Source organism: Leucopleurus acutus (assembly GCF_964270905.1).
Source record: "Leucopleurus acutus genome assembly, chromosome: 5".
Classification (NCBI taxonomy): Eukaryota; Metazoa; Chordata; class Mammalia; order Artiodactyla; family Delphinidae; genus Leucopleurus; species Leucopleurus acutus.
Window position 1 is genome coordinate 137,055,566 of NC_139147.1, and position 16,949 is coordinate 137,072,514.

The window sequence follows — 16,949 nt, forward strand, 5'->3', positions numbered from 1 at the left end:
ACCATTTTAGCATCTTGTTACACGATCTTTCTTTATCACTTACTTTTATGTGTGTGTATCTCAGGGTTTTTAGATGAACCTAACACTAGTTGGAAATTAGTTAAGCAGAATATAAATTTATTTAAGGGTATTAAATAGCTCACAAAGAATGTTCACAGAGAACAACCAGATACTCAGGCTCAAGGATTACTTTACAGTAAAAACTAAGCCACAATGCAATGGCTATACTACTGAAGAATAGAAGTGCTGCTTCTTTTTGGCACAGACACCCAAATCTCACAAATCCCACTAGAAGCTGGATGCCAGACTGCAATTAATCTTTGTGAAATGCCAAAGCCAATCTTTGTGAAAAGCCAATGCCCAAAGATTGAGAGTTATTTTCTCACTTCCCAGTTAGTCACATATATCTGCCATAATCTCAAGGGATGCTGGGAATATCTATCCTGTGGATGAAAGACTTATAATGGGGAGAGTCTCCAAAGAGGAAAGCTGTCCAAAAAAGATGAATGTTCCACAAAAAGACAAGTGCCTACTTTTGTGTGTCACTTTCAAATGATAATAGCTGGATTCTTTTTAACCAGAGAGCATGGACCTTAATAGAGAAATTTATCACATTTACATTTATTGTGATGTTGAGATTATTCCTGTAACCATACTTAATATTTTCTATTTATAACACTTTCTTTTTTTCCTTTTTTTGGTTGAATGGCTTAATTTTTGGTTTTTTTTGCTTCTGTTTGTGTGTGTGTGTGTGTGTGTGTGTGTTTATCAAATTAATACATACATTAGTAACAAATCAAGTAGTACAGAAGGGTTTTTGAGAAAAATCCATCTCCTGACTTTATACTCCCCATTCTCCAGATGACGTTTCTTATAATTCCAGTTTTAGTTTTTTCTAATAGTAATATCATATCTCTGATAGTTATTTTTATCTCTGTTCCTTGATCCATCAAATATACATAAATATAAGGTTTAGAAATTTCTAATTTAAATATTCCCTTAATTATTTTACATAATACTACTTAGATTTTTTGTAAGAATAGTATGATATAAGTAATGTAGATTTCTTAGGCAGGTATTAAATAGCTCAATAGGTATTAATTATCATTTTCATCATCATTGGTACTTTTAGACAACTCACTATTGACTGTTCTCCTGATCCATGTCTTCTTCTCTCTTGGTTTACTTGCTGATTTTAATGGAAGATTTCTGGAATAGCCACGAGTCTTTTTCTCATGTCATTCTTCAGTACTGGAAATTTCCCCTCTATTATTCCTTTAATAATTTTTTTCTTACATCTTCTTAGCTCTCTTATCCTGAGATTTCTATTATTTGCTGTTGAATCTCTAGAATAGGTCTTTATGTGTCTTATCTTTCCTCTCATATTTTTCATTTTGTCTTTTTCTCACACATTTTTTAAACATTTGTACCTATCACATCCTTCTAGTCTCCCAGCCCCTGCCACATTACATGTTGAGATCATCTGGGATTTGAGATCCAGATGGTTAGGTTATTTTTTTATTAGATTGTGCATAAATAATTTTTAGAATTAACTAAATGTTTTATGTATTTCTTTGGACTGAAATTTTGCTTGCTTATTTCCTAGTTTCTTTGCCCTTTTTATCTCATGATTTTATTGTGTATATGTATGTCTGTACATATGTGTATTTATACTTAAGGTCTTTTTCTAAGGATTTTTTTAGAGTTTATGTGTGGCAAATTTTTTTAGATATTTTAATTCTAAACGTCTTTGGTAGGCCTTTCAAGTTTCATGCCACTTTCATGAAGTATAGAATTTTAGGTTCAAAATCATTTCCTTCAGAATAGTCAACATTTTGCTCCAGTGTTTTCTAATATACACGGTTTTTGATGAGAAGCATGATGTCAATTTGATTTTCATTGCTTTGTAGAAAACCTATTTTTATCTTTCTGGAAACTAAATTTTCTCATTATCCTCAGTGTTTTTTAAAATTTCTCCCATGAAGTGAAATTATTGCATACATTCTGCTTCATACTAAATTTACCTCAAAAACTAAAAACTCTTTTATTTTATTAGCTTTGAAATTATTTTATATCCTCTTGTTCTTAATAATTTCCTCTCCTCCATTATTTTCTCCTCTATTACAATTTCAAAATTTAGATGGGATTTCTCTTGAAATTTTTAGATTTCTATTCTATGACTAATATGACTTTTCAGAAGTATTATATTATCTTTATTATTTTGAAAAAAAAATTAGGAGAATTACCCTGTTTAACTACCCTGATTCATAACTATCTCTCTGACAGTGATATAAGGGTGGGATAAGATATACTCCCAGCTAGAGAGTTCCTGTAATTCTGATTGTGGAAGATTTTAAGGTCCTCCTGAAAGTTGTCATATACCTGGATACTTATCAGCTTCTCCCAATCACTTGCTATTTTAACTTGCCCCACGGAACCAGGTCAGAAGGGAAAAGGTAAGCTACCCAGGCATGCAGGACATATTTCCCCAATTTATCACGTTCACCATTATCCTTGTGCACCCTCCTCCTACTGAATCTTTGACTCTTAGCTTTGAATGTCTGTAGAAAAACTGTCCAGGCTTCTGTATATGTCTTGATCTTCAATTATTGCCATGTATCCAATTCTATCTCCTTTATATTTGTTTAAGAATTTCTTGAAATTTCTGCTTTACTGACAGTTTTTTTTACACATATTAATTATTTAATTCTTTTAAAAAATCAAATGTTGAGCAGGGGGAAGTTAGATATGTGCTCTCAGTTTGCTGTCTTAACCCAGTTTCCCCATAACACATTCAAGGATACAGTTTTTTGAGAATGATACTCTAGGTACCAAGTTCAAGCCCAATACAGTTCATTATTTTTAAAGTCCTGGAGTCTGACCAGAATGCTATAAGCATGTTGGCCAAGAACAGAAAAGGCCAGCATTTGAAATGGACTTTGGCTGAGTCTGGGATGTTATACTTGCTGTTATTTTTTTATGGGTTTTTTTTTGTCCAGAATAATTAAATAATTGCTTTCATAATGTGGATATTTAGTCCCTTTTAAAAATACATCATTTGAGTATTGAAAAGCCACTATATTTAAAGGAAAAATTGTTTAATTGCACATGAGTAATTTTATCTGCAAGTTGCATCCACACACAAAACAACTGAGCTTCAAAGGGGATCATAAAAGAATCAGAATAATTTTGAAAACTCTGATATGTTAACATTTCTTTACCTAATAATAATACTTTTAAAAAATGAAGTAAGCATTTAATAATAAAAATAAAGAATAGTATTCTAAGCCTAATTGGTTTTGTCTGTCAATGTTTTGATCATAAATTATTTAATTTTATAAAATGTTTTCCAGGTACAATAAAGAAACACCAAACTATTATGTGGTACTGTCTGAGAGGATAACTCGTGCACTGAGGTAAAAGGATAAATATCCAAAAGTTAACATGCTAGCTGAAGTCTGGAACAAGTTGAGTTTTATTTACTCAGTAAATATGATAAAATCTCACTTTTCTCCCCTCTCCCATCATTATTAGCTCAGAAAGAAGAAAAGATAAAATTAATAAATTCTAACTCTTTTTTGTCTCCAGGAGTGGGATTGAAACTACAGATTTATGACTAGAACTAAGAGGTAGTATTGTATGTAAAAGACTATTAATAATGGAATCAAGTTTAAATCTTGAGTATCAGAGTAGACAATGATTCACACATTTCTAGAGAAGAGAATGGGAATGTAAGTGACCAAATAATAAATGGATAAAAATGTTTGGAGTATGTTAGAGATCATTTATTTCAGGAACCCTTAACCAGTGGTCCGTGGATCTTTAATGGAAGTGCTTCTGAAGGTCAGTGACTCACTCGAATTTAAATACAAAACTTTCTAGATGTACATGCATTTCTAGGTGTCATCAGGTTCTCAAAATCTATGTCAGACCCCAAAGACCTATAACTTTGTTGACATCAATGATCAATGACCAAGAATCTATAAGTCTGTAGAAATCTGATCAATGACTGAGATATGTTGGTCTCCAGGGAGCCCTGGGGTGGTTGACATCAAGACCATACATGCGTCTTGTGTTCTACCTTAAGCCATCATTTGATTCTAAAAATTTTCTTGTCAGATCTATAAACATAGAACAGTATAAATTATACTTTAGTAAGAAAATAAATCCCATAACAGTAGAGGATGTGATCTCTGCAGTAGCATTATCGTCTGTTTTCCATGTATTTTACCTTGAAGGTTTTTATATTAGCATTATTTTTATAATTTTTCTAATGCTAAAAAAAAATGCTCTTGAAAAGTGCACCATCTGTGCTTTGTCTGATTATCTGGTCCAAATGGAATGGATGTCAAATTCTGAGTCCCTTTTATTTTTATGAAAATAAAAAGAAGCTTCACTTCTAACTCAGCTTTATGAGTGAATCAGTGAGAAGTCATCTACTGCATAATCTTCCCCCTAGAAAGTGATAAATATTTACAGTATATAATAAGATTTCATGTCAAAAATTGATGGTATTTATTGTGTTTTAATAAAAGCAGATTTGAAAACATTAGTTTTATTAAACAAAAAAGGGATATTGTTTTAAAAATTGCCATTTTCATATTTGCTTTTTCTGTGGAGACCTTATACACAAAGGCAGATTTTTAGCTAACTATATTACTATGGAAATCAGCTCCAACTGAATAGAAATAGTACAAAATAATGAAAACGCTAATACATCTTTACACATTGTATTATTCATCTATCAATTACTTTCCCTTTTGTGGGACCCACTCTTCCAGGTTTGGCTGTTTAATAGTCATATTTTTCCAATATTTATTCTCAATTTCTTTTTTCAATCTTGATCCTAAGAATTAACTAAAAAAGAATATTTAAAAGGTCATGTTGTCCTTTCCTGTGCAAATCTGGGAGATAAGGATGTTACTAACGCATTTTCTAATTTTTTAAGTAAATGTTAAGGGGAACATTTGGTTCTCTTATGAATAGCTTTTCACAAACAGGTCAAATATGTTACAGGTGGTAGCAACATAGATTTTCCTTCCCAACCTGCCTAGGTCCCCTAACTCCTGAGGAAGTAGGTTTGAAAGGATTATCTCTCACCTTGGTTAGAGGATCACTTAGAAGTTTGAGTTGTAGGAGCTAATATCTCTCCTATGGTGAAAAGTCTCTTAGAGATTGATCTGGAGAAGGTAATGCTGTCTACAGCCAATGATGAGAATATCTGGTCACAAGTGACTAAATCAGAGATTATAACTCAAATGATTTTCAGTGTCTGGTACAAAATAATAAATGGCTAGTGACCACAGCTAACTGAAAAGTACGGGCTCACATAGACACTAAGATTTGCATTTTAAAACAATAGTGTGCTGGCCAGGAAAAACACATCTGTGTGCTAAATTCAGCCAGTGGGGCACCAGATTTTGATACCCAAACTACATAATATGTCAACGTTTATGAGACTGATTTTGTCCTTCCCTCTTTCACACTCATCTGTTAGTCTGCTTGTTGTCGTCTGATGTATTTCCCCCTCCCCAGCAATGTTTTTTTTTCTGGTTGTTATGTTTATTCTTCACTGAGGTTTTTTGTTTTTGTTTTCTAAATAGATAATACATTCTTGTGGTTCAAAAAGAAAAGAAAATATAAAGTGATATACAGTGAGAGCCTTTATGTGTCCAGTCCCCATCCTGAGTCCCATACCCTGACAGATAACTTTTATTACTGGTTTTGGTGCTTACACCAATGTTACTATATTTATAAGCAAGCCAATAAATACATACACACAGATTCTTATGTTCCCTATTATAGTCAAAATATTGTATGATAAATACATATTTTTCTTGTTAAAGCCTATTGTTAGAAAACCACTTTTTACTTAAAAATAAACATATGAATATATAAAAATATATTAATACACACACACCTTTAGCATATATCTACCCTAGTCACCTTTATATATACCTATACAAAGTGTTTCCCCATTCTTTTATACAGCTGCATTATATCCCTTTGTAAAATTATATATTATCATTTATTTAACTAGTTTAATACTGGTGGATAGTCAAGTGATTTCCAAACATTTTCTATTAGAAAAGCTGCTGCATGTATCATCTTGCAGTCTGCATGCATTATTTTGCACATGTACAAGTATGCAAAATAAATAAATAGTAGAAATATGATGGCTGGGTCAAAGGTGAAAGTATTTATAATTTTGACAAATTACTGAGAAATCATATCTGTTTGAGTCAATATCTGTTCTCACCATATCTAGTCCACTGCCTTTGCAAATGAAAGGTGTTATCAAACTGTTCAATTTTTCCAATCTAGTGGTTAACAAAAGATGTTCTAGTGTAGTTTTAATGAGTATTTTTTCATATTATAAGTGAGATTGAGAGTCTTCTCGTGTGTTTTAAAGCCATTTATGTTTACTTTCCCATTAATTTCCAAAATAAACACATAAATAAAATTTACCGCTATCCTGTTTTCTAATTAATTAATCCATATTGTCATAGTAATACCACATAGCAAACAACCACAAGACCTTCATGGCAGTCCCTCACTCTTGAACTTCAGGGGTGGCCAGGGCAGTTCCTCTCCAGGCTTTGGTGGCTGAAGCAGCTCTGTTCCATATTACAAGTCAGCCTGTGATGCTCTGCTCTGTGTATCTCTCACTCTCTGCCCAAGCCAGCGGGCCAGTTGAGACCTGTTATTTCATGGCAATGGCAGAAGCACAGAGGGCTCGCTCTCTGCGCAAGCGCACTGCAAGCCTCTACTTGGATCCCATCAGCTGGTCTCCCATTTGCCAAAGAAAGCCACACTGATCAATGAGAATAAAACGCTTGTTAACTAAACTTTGGTTAATTTCTCTCCTTCCCCCCAAATATCTGAACTTTGACCCACTCTCTGCCTAAGCCAGCACACAACCCCCTTCTTTAAGGGCCGCAGGACAATAGGCTGACCTCAGAGTAAAATATTCTCTGATTAGCTGTCTGATCATAGAGATTTCTTCTGCTCCTGCACCATCTGGGCACAGGGAAACTTAAGTCTTACATCCATCCTGGGTGACCTTATGAAAATTTACATAGTTTTAATTTATATTCAAATCCTCAAATTCTCTGGGTATTCTATTATGCCCCCTGGGATTAAACATAGTGGGAGATGAAGCATGGAGAAAGCAGAGTGAAAGACTCAAGGTCCCTTTGCTGGGATCCATCATCATCAATTTTCTTTTGCACTCTCCCCTTTTTCTTCACCATTCTCCCATTTCATGAAGTCTTTACCCTCGATGTTAGGAAAAACTGAAAACTGATCTCTTATTCTAATTCTTTTTATCTTGAGCCTAAAACAGGGCTTCAGAAAGTCCAAACTTTTCTTTTTCTCCAGGTTTAGTGCATTTTCCTCCCTTGAAGTAATCAGTACTAAATGAGAAGTCATCAATGCCTGAACGTGGAGTAAGGAATTACAGAGGAAAGAAAAAAATAGTATCCTACGTGGATATGAGCTGGGAAATGGTTTTGTTAACATGACAGAAGTGCCTTGAGTCACCTACAGTCTCATCAAGTCCCCCATTCTCCCGGGTCCCAAGAACCTGCAACATATCTGGATGAGTTTGGTGAGGAGTATCTCTGTCAGGTAGCGGTATCTCTGTCAAACATGAGCGGGTCCCGCCCCATCCTGCGTGGAGTCATCTTTCCCAGGACGCTAGGAATCAGAGCATGCCCAGAGATCCTCCCTCTTCTAGTCAAGGACCACCGCTAAGTTCCCAGCCTTATCAGGACCAAGCAAGATAAAACGGCCAGCACAGGTTGGCTCAGGCGCACCAAGACTTAAAAGGTGACTCAAAGTAACCTGGGGTTCATTATGCCATATTTGTAATACATTAGCATTGTAGTTTTTACCCTCCACCCCCCGCCCCGCCCCGCCCCGCCCTGCGCTGTGGGTTTTTCTTGGGTGCTTATGGGTAAGCGCCCGCGCACTAAGGGAAAGGATATATAACCTAAAATGATCTGCCAACTTGTCAGTCAAATGAGGTAGGATGCGGGGAGGGACCACCACTCTAAAAAACCCAACCTTACCTTCACTGCTGCTGCTTCTGATTTCCAGATGGCCCTGTCACATCCTTTCTCCAGAGTGTACTCTTGCTTTGCTTAATAAAACTCCTGCTGCTTGGAACTGCTCTCTCTCATCTGAATTCTTTCCCTTGAGAGGACAAGGCCCGAGGAAATTGCCATTCTACCGGTAACATCTCCATTCCCCGAACAGAGCACAGCAACATCCTGGAACATCTCAAGTCCAAATCCTATAGGTAATAGGGTGTGGAGTTAACCTATCCCCACCTTTGCCACATTTGGCCAAATAATACCCATTTATGCCTCTCCCCTTTATTTTATTACATTTTCTTTAAATACTCAAGATACAGTTTACTGGCCGCTCAGTGTTCTGTTAATAACACCTTATTTTTCAACCCATTATTACATAATTCTCTTCCTTTTATAATAGAAAACGTTTCCACCTCTCCAAGTCTCTGTTTCTTCATCTATAAAATGGAAATTATTATATTAAAATATAATAAGTATCATATACTTATGACCCTATAATGAGAATATGCTGAGATTGAAGATCTGATCCCATTGTGTAAATTAGAAATGACCATATAGATATCAATTATAATTAAATGTTTACAATATATAGTAATGCCTATGATTATGAAATATTAGCAAACAGATCAGAAGAAGCCACTAAAAATACAAAGAAAAACACTGGGAATGGTAGTTTCCCAAGGCCCCTCATGGTCTTTCCCTGGGGCTGTACATACCTTCAGGAACTGTATGTTCCTGGGGTCTTGTCTCAGACAGGTGCTCCTCTAGCCTCAGTGTGCAAGTCAGTTGTCATTAGAGTAATGTGACCAGGCTCAACCAGCTGAGTTAGTTAGGGCTACAATGGCTGTCCATCAAGGCAAAACTGTCTAATGACCTGTAGCTCTGTGAGCAGCAGAGAGGTTATCACCTATAACATGTTCTATCTGGTGTTTTAACCGGCCTGAGCCCTAAAGTCTAACCCACATTGGGGAATTCCTACCCTCCTCAGAAGGATCTGGCTCTTATTTTTGTATCTAATCTTCAGAAAGAATGATGGATTGGGGAAGGGATTGTGTGGCTTCTGTAAGTTTACATTCAACAAGAGCCAAGGAAAGGGGAAGGGAGTCCTGGAGTCCAGCACAAGGTTTCCTTCTGGTCCTGGGTGAGCAGGCATCCTGATACCTCCACGGCTGCTTTACACCCATCGTTGTGGGGATCACTGTGGTTCGTTTGGCCCAACGAGTGACAGAGCCATCTATTGTCAGGGAACCCAATTCAGAGCTGTCCAGTCGGAGAACAAAACAAAAGCCGGCTCTGAATCACAGGACAGAAGAACTGCAGTCATCTGCTGATAGTTTTTCCTTTGAATAAGGTTTTCTCTGCAAGCAGGTGGAAGGATGTACCTTACAGGGTCTCTGTGATTGGCTCCCAGCCAGTCTTATGCATTTTTCACAGCTGGCATCAAGATAAACTAATTTTTTTTTACTTAATTGACCCCTATTACTTTCATTTTCATAGCTCACCACCAGTTGATGGGATACAATTTAATATAATGCAATTCATGTTATAGCATTCTTCGTAGAAAAGCATCAAGAAAAATGAGTCAAAACCTAAGTGCCCACCAGTGGGGGTGGGGAAGATGGAAACAGGACTATAGAACACAACATGAACCTAAGAGAAAAGAGAGCTCTACAAAATATAAAAAGAATTGCTGCTACCTACACTGAGAGAGAAGAGAGAATAAAAAGCAAGCTGGACAACAAGTGGTCATAATTTCTTCACTGAGATGCTTTAAGAATTCAAGAAACCTTCCCAAAGGAGATAACATATAGCTGTGCCTTGAAGAGGTGTGAGGGAAGCGGACACCAAGCTTGTGAGGGAAAGGAAGGCTGTTCCAAACAGATGGGAAGCAAGAGCATCAGGGAGGATTGTAGAAAAGCAGACGTGCCCCCCGACGGAGACACCTGCCTTCCCCTCGCTGTCCTTCCCTCCCCCACCCCACCACCTGACGTATTTATTCATTCCTTTATTATTATATCACTTTGGACTTGCATATTTTTATTTTCTTCCGTGGATTATAAACCACTTCTAGCGTTATGTATATGATATTCAAATTGTTCCTGATTTTGGACATCAGGCTTTTCTGTCCTTTTGATATGTCTCCAATATTCTTTGAGTACATTCTTACTTCCCTGAACAACTCATTTTGTATTTTTTTAAGCTTTAGGTCTGGCGTTAATCTTTCCTCCAAAGAGCCCTGGTACCTTTCAGTGGAGAATGGTATTTAGGAGCCAGTATCTGAGTACTAGCTGTGCTCATTGCTATTCATATTTCATTGCTTGCAGCCTCTTTCAGTGTTCAGAGCTAGGGGAAAACAGCAAATTCACACACACACACATTTCTGTATCTATGTATTAAAAACGATGAATTTACCTGATAATTCCAATTCCAGTGCACACATCTCTTTATTTATTCTAGCTGCCTCCCTTCCATATTTACAACTCCAACAGAGGAAAATCTGGCACCCATTTTCATTCATATATTTTCTTATCTGCTCAATCACAGGACACACAGAGAGTTGTTTCAGAATTGTTTGTCCGTACCATTGTGAAATTCATTCCTACTAAGTACAGTTTAATATTTGGGTTTTTTATTGTCAAATTTGTGTACAGTAAAATATATAAATTTTCAGTGTACAATTCAATGACTTTTGATAAATGCCTGCACCCATGTAATTCACACTGCTATGAAGACATAGAAAGAAGGTTTTATCATTGTAGAAAGTTCCCTCTTCCTTGTAAATACCCTGCTTCAGTAAGTTAGTGTTCCGTCTTCTAGAAATTCATACATATGAAATCTTACAGTGTACATTGTTTTCTTTCTGGCCTCATTTTCTTAGTATATTGTCTGAAAGATTCATGTTGTTGTATGAGTGAAGAGCTTTTCATTTTTGTTGCTTAATATTATTCCAGTATATGAATATACCAAAATTCTTTATTCTTTCATTGTAGGCATTTGGGTTCTTTCTATTTAGGACTAGTATGAATAAATCTACTATGAACATTTCCCATAAAGTCTTGCGTGGAAATATATTCTCATTTTTCTTGGGTAAATTCCTAGGAGTGAAATTGTTAGATCATAGGAGGATATATGCTCAACTTGAAGAAGAAAAAAACTTAACAGTTTTCCAAACTGGTTGCACTGTGTTACACTCCATCATCAGTGTATGAGAATTCTGCTTGCTGTCCATACCCTTGACAACATTTAGCATCATTGGTCTTTTTTAATTTAACCATCCTACTAAGTGTGGAGTGATAACGCTTTGTGATTTAATTGCATTTCCCTGCTGACTAATGATGTTGAACCTTTTATTCATTTACTCATTGGCCATATATATTTCTTCCTTTGTGAAGTCTCTGTTCAGGTTTTTCTTCATGGAGTTGTTTGTCTTTTTATTATTGAATTGTAGGATACAAATTATTTGGTTTTTGGCAAATATGTTTTGAAAATAGTTTCTCCCAAAATCTTCAGTCATGAAGATATTTTCCTGATTTTTCTTGATATTTTTCTTGATATTTTCTTAGGTTTTTCTTTTATAATCTCTATACCTTTAGATTTTAAGATTAGGTCTATGATCCATCTCAAATTAACCTATGGCATGATGTAGAAGCCAAAGTTTATTTTTTTCCATGTGCATTTTCAGTTATCCAAACATCATTTATTGAAATTCCCCAGTAGTACTGTCAAAAATCAATTGACTATGTGAGTGTGGATGTATTGTCCTGATTAATGTAGCTTCATAGCAAGTAAGTCTTGAAGTTAGAAATGTAAGCTCTCCTATATTATTTTCCTTTTTCAAGATTATTTTCACTATTCTAGGTTATTTGCACTTCCATATGAATTTTAGAATAGCTTTTCAATTTCCAAAAATAAAAAAAAATCTTGCTGAGATTATGATTTGGCTTATACTGAATCTGTACAACAACTTGGGGAGAGTTGACGTCTTGACAACATTGACTCTTCCAATCCATTAGCATGGTACATCTCACACTTTATTCATGATTTCTTTCTTCTCATTAATCTTTTGCAGATTCAGTGTAGAGGTTTTTAATCTATTGCTACATTTATCCTTATGTATTTTATGTTTTCAGTGCTATTTTAAACGGAACTTTTAAACTTTTATTTCCTAAATATTTGCTTCAATTATATTAACTTTGTATACTATGACCTTGCTAAATTCACTATTACATCTAGTAGATGTTTTGTATATTCTTCAGGATTTATCACATGATCATGTCATCTGCATATATTAAGAGTTTAAATTCTTCCTTCTAATCTTTATACCTTTCACTTGCCTTATTTCACTTTCTTAAACTTCTACTACAATGTAGAACAGAAATGATGAGATAGAATACCTTTGCCTTGATCATTCTCTTAAAGAGAAAGTATAAACCCTTAAAGAGAAAAATGTGAAACCCCTCATAAATTTTCATGCAGTCCAGGTACAAGTTTCCTGCTAGTTCTCTCCCTACTGTTCTAATATCAGCATATATGTTGTCAAAACAAGCACATACTTCCTCTGCAAATCTGTGGTTTTCTTGAGGTCAGAATTTAGGATTGAGTCATCTTTCAAGTTCAGGCACCTAGAAGAATGCTTCAAACATGTAAGAAACCCAAAAAGCATTTTTAAAACAAATAAATAACAAGATTGATTTTAAAAGAAAGGAGATTATTTTTAAGAGATAACTCTAATAAGAGCATAGGACCTTACTTCCCAAAGGATATCCCATCCAATACTTGTTCTGAGAGAAAATGCAATGTATTTACTTTTTAAAAATATGTTTTTGGACAAATAAACTTGGGGGACTCTGGATTAAAAGAGAAATCAGATTTATTTCTGTAATAAAGTAGATGGTTTAGACCTACAACTCACTTGTAGAAAATTCTATGATATGTCTATATAACTAAATTCCTTTATAATCTCCATTTCTAATGATGAGTAGAAAATAATAATGTAAACTTTCTAGTTACAGGTAACTCAATCTTTTCCAGTTTAAAATCTTCTCACTCAATTAAAATTTAAACTCTCTTTCAAACCATTTTTCTCCTCCAGATTGTCTCCTGTAATTTCCTTTCCAAAATGGTGTCTGGAATTGGAATTAAATGATTTCTGGGTGTTCTTTTGTTGAACTCTGATCACCTAAATCTGGGAAGTGGACTTTTTTCTAACTGCATCTGCTTCTCAAGGTGTAACTCATTGCCTGTTCTCCCAGCAAAATCAAAGCCTTGAAAGCATCCAATCACCACTCTGAATACCCTGCTTTTCAGCGAAAATGTCTTTCTGCTTTACTGTTTTTCAAATGGGATCACCTTGTCATTTACTGTGGTGAACCATAGCAGATCCATATCAACTATTTTCAGTTGCTCAGTGGCATCACGGAAGAATTTTGAATTCCCTCCACACCAGACGTCTGTCAAGGGAGATTCCCTTGATAAAATTCCCTGCTGTTTTTCTGCCTAAGTATGTGTATCATCTTTTCTCTTCCACTGTGGCCACCTTATATTGGCACAAGAGGTGACCTTGCAAGTCAGTGACCTTTCAGAGTTGCCTTCAGTAAAGAGAATGCACATGCCTTGGGTTTCAACTTTCCTTTCAACCTGCCTGGAGTTTTCACCTCATAGTTTTGGTGCCCCTTGGATCAGGGTCCATGGAGGTGAAGGCACTGGGTCCCTGAAGGATCCAGGCTGCATCTCTATCCTCTACGTATCCCTTCCAAATGCCTCCTCTTCCCATGATGAAAAGTATCATGTTCCTTTCTCTGTCTGGTAGGCATTCTTCATACACCACTGCTTTCTGAATAACCTGTCAATATTTTTGGTAAAAGGACCTAGAGATTATCATACTAAATGAAGTAAGTCAGACAGAGAAAGAAAAATATCATATGATATCGCTTACATGTGGGATCTAATAAAAAATACAAAAGAACTTATTTACAAAAACGAAATAGACCCACAGACATAGAGAACAAATTTATGGTTACCAAAGGGGAAATGGGGAGAGGGAAAAATTGGGAATTGGGGATTAACATACACACATTACTATATATAAAATAGGTAAGCAATAAGGACTTACTATATAGCACAGGGAACTGTACTCAGTATCTTGCAATAACCTACAGTGGAAAAGAATCTGAAAAAGAATATATGTGTATATATATATATATATATGAATATATATATATATAACTGAATCACTTTGCTGTACACCTGAAACATTGTAAATCAACTATACTTCAATTAAAAAATTAAATTTAAAAAGAAAATAGTTGAGTTATCTATGATTCCACTAAGCCTGGGTCTTAATATGTAAATATCTTTTGGAATTTATAAATCCATTCTCTCTCAATAAACCTGGGATTTTAAGACTTTCTGGCCATGATCTTAATAGTCCCCTTTTGGAAGTTGGGTGTTGAATATTGACTCTTTCTCTTCAAATCCCTGCTATAATTATCCTAATTTTCCCTAAGGCACTGGGTGCTTCAGAGTGAGCAGGGTGGTGATCATGGGTAATGGAAGAAGCCAAAAGCACATCACTATCTTCATGTTACTCAGGACTCCTAAAAGTTTTAAGGTGCTAACAGGTTTTATGACTGCGAGCATGGAAGGTATGGTCTATAGCATTTTACAACTTATTTGAACACAGATCATTTCCTTTAAAGAACACTTCTAAAAATAGAGCTACCATATGATCCTGCAATCCCATTACTGGGCATATAACTGAAGAAAACGATAATTCAAAAAGATACATGCACCCCAAAGTTCATAGCAGCACTATAGCTATGAACTTTACACTTTACAATAGCCAAGACCTGGAAGCAGCCTGACTGTCCATCGACAGAGGAATGGATAAAGAAGGTGAGGTATACATATACAATGGAATACTACTCAGCCATAAAAAAGAATGAAATAATGCCATTTGCAGCAATATGGATGGACCTAGAGATTATCATACTAAGTGAAGTAAGTCAGAAAGAGAAAGACAAATACCATATGATATCACTTACATGTGAAATCTAAAAAAAAAATGATACAAATGAACTTATTTACAAAACAGAAACAGACTCACAAACACAGAAAACAAACTTATGGTTACCAAAGGGGAAGGGGGGGATAAATTAGGAGTTTGGGATTAGCAGATGCACACTACTATTATATAAAATAGATAAACAACCACATGTGCATACCACAGGGAGCTATACTCAATATCTTGTAATAACTTATAATGGAAAAGAATCTGAAAAAATTATATATATAACTGAATCACTTTACTGTACACCTGGAACTAATGCAACATTGTAAATCAACTATACTTCAATTAAAAAAAAAAAAGAACATCTGGCTAGACCACCACTCCACTGGAAATACTCTGAGGGTCAAAGGAGCAAAAGGCACATTGCAAAACAGGCAAAACTGAGAGCAGGGGTGCCAGTTAAAGGGTTACTTCATTTGTCCAGAAGAGAGGTGATAAAGATCTGAACTGGAGAAATGGCAGTAGCCAGGAAGTTGAGGAACATATTCAATAGGTAGGTAGAAAACAAAGTTACATGATCTGGTGAGAATATTCACTCTAATGAAATGGGATCCTAGATACTTCTAACAATATGCTTTATACATTTTTAAATTTCAAGAAGGCAACTAGATGAAAACCAGAGGCATATCTCCATGAAATAGATATTTATAAAACAGATGTGTGGGGCTTCCCTGGTGGCGCAGTGTTGAGAGTCTGCCTGCCGGTGCAGGGGACATGGGTTCGTGCCCCGGTCCGGGAAGATCCCACATGCCGCGGAGCGGCTGGGCCCGTGAGCCATGGCCGCTGAGTCTGTGCGTCCAGAGCCTGTGCTCCACAACGGGAGAGGCCACAACAGTGAGAGGCCCGCGTACCGCAAAAAAAAAAAAAAAAAAAGATGTGGAAGGAAAACATATCTCTTTTGGGTTCACATTGAAGAGAAATTTTCCTAAGACACATGATTATGTTTTATCCTGCCCTTCTTAGTCCGTGAAATGTATCAGAAAGGTTTCCCTTGGTTTATCAAGATCTTTAAATACAGACCTACCAATGGTGTGAGAAAGAGGAAACAAAAATAATCCTCAAATGAGTGGATCAGTGAAATTCTGGATCAAAAGCAATTTCAATATTTTAAGCACCAAATATTTTTCTAACATGTTAGAATATCTTTTATAAGGCTCCACTGATTTATACATTTTACTTCCTAAGCCTAGTATGATATGTTTACCATAATGTAATTTGAACATAGGAGGAAAAAAAGAAGGCAAATTTAGTCGTAAAACCACATTCATTAATAGTATTAAATATAGTGTAATACATTTCAAATGTTTCAAATAGAACTGACTCATCAGAATAGAATAGGTGATTTTTAAAATAGAGACAGAACAACGTTGCTCTGTTTCTTTTGAGCAAGGACAGTGACAATTAGATAAAAATTACTAATAAGATGTGTTCCAGAAAATGGCCTTTTCCTCTATATCTTACATAGAGTGACGAAAAAATTACAACAGCAAAAACAACAACAGCAAAAAAGCAACGAATGAAATAAATTGGGGTGTGTGGCAGATTGCTGGGGGAAAATGGCCATATTTATTTCCCACCTTCCCATGTATTCACACCCCTCTGCAATGTGACTTTGCAGCTAATGAATCAAAGGTGAGCTCTGCTTTCCCTCCCCTTGTATCTGATCTGACTTTGCAACTGGCTTTGCCTAACAGAATTCGGTGGAAGTGACACCATACCTGTTGGAAGCCGAGGCACGTCTCTCTCTGCAGGACCTCTTCCCAGCCCCAGGTCCTCGATCCCAT